Source organism: Chrysochloris asiatica, unplaced genomic scaffold, assembly GCF_000296735.1.
Source record: "Chrysochloris asiatica unplaced genomic scaffold, ChrAsi1.0 scaffold00176, whole genome shotgun sequence".
In the NCBI taxonomy this organism is placed as follows: Eukaryota; Metazoa; Chordata; class Mammalia; order Afrosoricida; family Chrysochloridae; genus Chrysochloris; species Chrysochloris asiatica.
Window position 1 is genome coordinate 4,431,492 of NW_006408694.1, and position 6,390 is coordinate 4,437,881.

At 40.5% G+C, this 6,390-nt stretch overlaps 1 pseudogene; it reads left to right on the forward strand.

Moving 5' to 3' along the window:
• Nucleotides 1-1,887: 1,887 nt before the first annotated feature.
• The window catches only part of LOC102813970, a 70,527-nt pseudogene continuing 66,024 nt past the window's right edge, over nt 1,888-6,390 (forward strand).

Below are 6,390 nucleotides of genomic sequence, written 5' to 3' on the forward strand. Positions count from 1 at the left end.
TCTTAGTTATGGAGAATGGAAACCAAGGTGTTGGCTGGGCCATGCTTTCTATGAAGATTTTATGGGAATATTCTTTCTTACCTCTGCCTAGTCTGGTATTTCCTGGCAATATAGGGCCCATTCTACTCCAGTATGGAGTCCTTGTGTTGCACTATGGGATAAAGCACTGGATCACAAGGTTGGTTTGAACTGCAAGGTTGGCAATTCAACCTCACCAGCCACTTCTTAGAAAATTTATATAGGGTTGCTATGAGTCAGAACCAATTCCATGGCACTTAAAAACAACTACTCCTGTATGACCTCAGTTTAGCTAGTAACATCTGAAAAATTCTGTTTTCAAATAAAGTCAAATAAGCAAATATAGGGAGTTGGAGTTCAACATGTATTTGGGGGAACATTATTCAATCCATAACAATCTGTCCTCTAGCCCTTCAAAAACATTTCCCCAAAGTCTTAACCTGTTCTATTATCAACTCCCAAATCTTCCTAAATATATTCATGTCAAAATATCCCAATTTTTAGGTGGGATCAGGAGAAGGCACAGATGTGGGGAGTAATAAGGTAGTAGTAGTTGTTGTTAAGTGCCATCAAGTTGGTTCTGACCCATAGTGACCCTGTGTAGGGCTTCCAAGGAGCAGCTGATGAGCTTGAACCACCAACCTTGCAGTTCAAACTGAGCTTGCAGTCCAGTGCATTAATCCGCAGTGCCATACCAGGACTCCAATAAGGTAATTGTTGTTGTTGTTAGGTGCCATCAAGTTGGTACTGATTCATAGCGACCTTATGCACAGCAGAAAGAAACACTGCCCAATCCTGGGCCAACCTCACTACTGTTGCCATACTTAAGTCCATCGATGCTGCTACTTGGCCAATCCATCTCATTGGGGATCTTCCTCTTTTTCTTTGACCCTTTACCTTACCAAACATGATATCCTTCTCTAGCGACTGGTTCCTCCTGACAATATGTCTGAAGTATGAGAGACAAAGTTTGGCCATATTGGTCTCTAAGGAGCACTCTGGCTGTACTTCTTCCAAAACAGATCTATTGGTTCTTTTGTCAGCCCATGGCACTTTCAATATTCTCCTCCAACACCATAACTTTAGGGTCAGTAAATACATGAGTGGCCAGTAATACTGAAGGGCAAGGGAGCAACCATGGTGTAGATGATAGGGAGAGCCAAAGACCAAGAAAGTTAAGGGTAATGAGGAGGTGGGCTGGACAGATGAAGAGGATATAACACAGATGATTGAAAGAAAAGGTGGAAGAAGTCAGGAGGAAGTACATATTAAGAAATAAAGGGACTAAATGGGATGAAGAATGGCCAAGTATGGGCAGAAACAAAGTGAACTGGGAAGGAAAAGGCAAAGATAGGAGCGGGAGAATGAGTGTTCAGTCAGGATGATGCCCAGGTTTGGGGCGAAGTGGTGGGAGGGGTCTGGAGACTGTTCAGATCTGGGTAATGAGGAGGTAGCAGGGATCAGGTGCTATCCCAGTATTAGGCAGGGCTTTGGACTGGTTCATTCTGGTTCCTTGCTGAAAATTTGCATTTCAACCCCAGATATTGTAAATCAGAATCTACATTTTAAGGTTTCCGGGTGATTCTTATAGAGTCACAGGTTTATAAATGCAAATGAACCCAGAATGAATGAGTTCAAAACCTTGATTTTAGGTAATGAGACGGTGAAGTGGATAAAGAAGTAGCCCAGATTGGGGAAGTGAGGAGGTATGAGGACCCAGGAGTAGGTAATGATGAATTGTTCGACTTCAGCAGAATGACCAGTGGTTGGGAGTTATCAGTTAGAGGGAATTGGAAGAACAACCAGATATGGATATGGATAATGAGAAAGTGGGAGGGGCCAGAAATCAGACAAACACTAAGAAGTAGGATGTGGGAGGTTTTAGAAGGTACAGTTGTAGCCAGTGAAGAGGTAAGCAGTGCCAGAGGGCAGTCTAATTGTAGGTAATGAGGACTGAGAGTCTAAGAGTCAGATCAGGTGAGGATAAAGTGAAGGTGGGAGGTCTAGGAGGTAGGCCATGTATTGAAATTGGGAAGGCATGAAGACCTATAAAACACCCATCAGTCAATGATGAAGAGGTAGTAGGAATCAGAAGGCAGCTCAGATCTGGAAGTGAGCAGGCAAGGGGAGGGATGCATAGAATGCTCTATTAAGGATAATAAAGATATGAAGGGGGTCAAAAGAACACTCAGGCTTGTAGATCAAAAAGCTAGGTATGACTGTGATAAAGCCCAGGTGTGAGGAAATTGTTGGAGGATCCAGGAGAAGACACAAGTATGAGACACAAGGATGCATGAGGGGTTACATAAAGGCATAAATATGGAACTAAGTAGCTGAGAGGGTCAATAGAAAGCACAGATATGGCCAATAAAAAGTAGGAGCAGGAGATAACACAAGTATAAGAAGTGAGGAGGTTGGAGAGGTTGCTAAAATGTCTAGCTTGTGGGAGGAAAAGATGGGAATATTCAAGAGAAGGTAGAGGTGTAGCTAGTGAGAGGCAGTGGGAGAGTCTGGAGTCAGTCAATGTGTTGGATTGAGAAATGGTAGGGGCCAGGAGACTTACCAGTGAAGGTAATGAAAAGTTTGATGAGTATAGAAAGTGATGGTAATGACAAGGCAGGTGGGCTCAGGAGAAGTGGCCAGTGAGATGATAGCCAAGACCTGGACCAGGAAATGCAAAGTTTTGTATAGTATGGAAAGTGATAAGATAGGAAGGGTCTGGTGTGGAAAGGGAGGAGGTGGGAGAGGCCAGAAGGATGCTTAGTTATAGGTAGTAAAGTGGTGGGAAATGTTTTTATTGTTAGGTACATGTCACAGTTAAAATTTTATGTAAACTTGTCTGGGACAGGATTCTCAGTAGCTAATCAGATAAGATATACTAATCATCTCAATGATGAGATCTAATTTGATGCAATCATCCTCATGAAGTGATCTGATGTGGTCATCTCTGATCTGATATAATTCTCTTATGTGTGTTAATGAGATCAGATGCTATCTACAGGATCTGGTTGTATATCTGCATTAACAACCTGTCATATATAGGTGATGAAACCTTCTTTGCTGAAAATAACTCACTGATGAAGATCAAATATTATATCCTTCAGTATGGATTATAACTCAGTTTAAAGAAAACAAAAATCCTCACAACTAGACCAGTGAACAACATTCTGATATATGGAGAAAAGATTGATGCTGTCAAATATTTCATTTAACTTGGATCCACAATCAATGATCATGGAAACAGCTGTCAAAGCAAACAGCAATACATCTGACATTAGCAATGATATCCCTTGTACCATATCCTCTTCTGAATCCAGTTTGAATTTCTGGCAGCTCTTTATCAATGTACTGTTGCAACCACTTTTTCAATTATTTTTAGGAAAATTGTGATTCATGTGATATTAAAATATTACTTGATGATTTCTACATTCCATTGGATCACTTTTCATTAATTGGCAGAACTATAGACCTCTTTCAGTCAGTTGGTCAGGTAGCTCTCTTCCAAACTTCTTAACATTGATGAGTGAGTGCTTCCAGCATTGCCAATAGAGAAGATACAATACAATACTTAGAAAAAGAAAAATAATTACCCCGAATGAAGGTAGAAGTGAAGAAATAGAGGGTAAAATAAATGTGAAGATAAAAGCAGGAAAACCGCACTGAGATTTAAGCTTAAATTTCACCATATCAATAATAATATTAATTATCAATGGATTAGACACTCAGAGAGAAAAATTGCCATACTAAATTTATTTAGAAAGGAAAACTAAAGAATATGCTATATTCAGATTTCCTATATTCCTTTATATTTAAAGACACAAATGGACCAAAAGTAAAATATAGGAAAAGATTAAAGCATGCAAATAGTAAACACAATAAAACTGATTTGGCAATACTACTATCAGATAAATGAGATTTCAAGAAAAAAAGTACTATTGAAATAAAGATATACATTTCATAATAATTAAAGGATCCATCTGGTAGTGTAGTGGTTACAAATTGGGCTGCTAATCTCAGGGTCAAGGAGCTCTGGTAGCGTAGTGGTTACCAACAGGTCAGTAGTTCGAAACAAACAGCTGCTCCACGGGAGAAAGATGAGGCTTTCTGCTCCCGTAAAGATTTACAGCCTCAGAAACACTGTACAGGGTCGCTATGAGTCGGAACTGACTCCACGGCACATAACAACAACAACAATCTCAGGGTCAGCAGTTTGAAATTACCAGCAGTTCCCTGGGAGAAGAATTAGTATTTCTGCTTCCTTAAAGAGTTACAGCCTTGGAAACCCTATACAGGGTCACTAAGAGTCGTAACCTAATCCACAGTAAAGATTTAGAAAATTTGAACAACACAATCAACAGTGCTGACCTATTTTACATTTATAGAAAACTTAACTAAACAATGCCAAAATATACATGATTTCCAACTGCACATGGGATGTTAACCAAGATGGACCATATACTGGGCCACAAAATCAATCTCAATATATCCAAATGGATTGAAATCATATAAAATATGCTCTCTAATTATAATAAGAGTAATATATCCAGAAAATGTTTAGTATATTGTTATAATTCACTGGAGGGGAAAGAAAGGAATAGCCAGAAACATCACCATAGAAAGCATCTTCTGCCTATAACTGATTGGAATTCCTAAATGGCTACAACGTGCCCAGTGAAGGATGCTTCCTGTGGAGCCTCTGCATTACAAAAGACTATAGGTAGAATCCTAAACCCCATCCAGACTCTTCAGAGATGGAAAATTTCCTCTTGAAAGGACAAGCAGACCAGCCTGGAGTGGCTAGAAGAACAGAATATACTTGATAGAAAGACCAACAGGAAAAATACAAAACATTATGGGCAGAACGACTGATTACTACAAGAACAAGCAAGTTGCTCACCCAGGAGACATGAAAGCAAGTGGTCAGGTCCTCTGAGAGCAAACCCCCTTCCAAGACTAAGACTCAATGGGAATACACGCTCTGATTGGTGACCACGTTCATCACCAATAAGGGAAAAGTGAGGGAAATACAGTAATGAAGCTACGAGCTAAGCCCTACAATGTTCAATAGACTCCTGTGAACCAGGGTGGAGACCTGGTTGGCCAGCAGTGTGGCAAGACCTGGGAACTCTTGGGCCCAGAGTCCATGACATAGCCACAGAGGACTAGAGTGGAGAGTGAAGCGTCCAGCTGATAAGAAGAGAGGGTATATGCACAAGGACAACCACACTTGCAGATAATATCCGCTTGACCTGGCTACAATGACTAGATAATCAGAGCTCAACTAGAAGAAGAAAGAAGAGGAAAAAAAGAGTAATCTGATACAATTTGACGAACTTGACCTACACCTATGGATGCAGTAGCTCAAAACAGGGAACAAATCTTTGCAGCAAGGATCATTCCTACCCCCTCCATACACAGACTAGACAGGGTTGGGCAACTTGGACATTGGCTACTCAAAGTGGGGGGCTACAAAGGGAAGAAATGCCTGGTTTACAAGCTTTCAAGTGGGAACCTAGATCCAGAGGGCATGGAGGAAGGTAGAATCTCCACTGAGTAGTATCCAATCTGTCATGGCGGGGCTGATGAAAGGAAATGTGGATAGGTCTTTTGTGACACAATAGTGAATAATTGTTATTAGGACTGATTGTGAGGGTTGGAAATGTAAAGGTACATGTTTTGTCACAAGGAGGGAATGATTAACTTTGTAGTCTAGAAAAGGAGATCCCTGGCTATCATCAAGAGAGAACAGCGAAGAGCGAAACCCTACCCAGAGACACAATGATGCCAGAGATGGAGGCAGAGATGATGACGTGGAAAGATGGAGCAGCTCGGGACTTTAGACCCAGAGAGGGATAGGGGCTGTGTGTTGATGACCGGGCGGCAGGCTTGCAGGGTATACCCTTTGGTTGGTTGATGATGCATGGAGGGAATTGTAACCATTGCAATGAAATGACATATGATAGGATAAATGTAAAACTTAAGTTCTCCCATGTAAACTATGACATAATTCACAATAAAACATTAAAAAAAAGAGCTAAAATGAATAGAGGAATATTGTTAACTGATGGTACATGGAGCAAATTTTAATCATTGTAATGAAACAAAGTATACAATTTATTGAATGTAAAACTGCCCTGTAAACTTTCACTCAATTCACAATAAAAACTTTAATTAAAACTGTGAAATCTATAATGTACAAAAGTACTAGAATTATTCAGCAACTTCAGCAAATTTGTGGAATACAATGTCAATATGTTGTTGTTGTTGTTGTCAGGTGCCATCGAGTAGGAACCGACTCATAGCGACCCCATGCACAGCAGAACGAAACAATGCTCGATCCTGGGCCAACCTCACTACTGCTGCCACACTTGA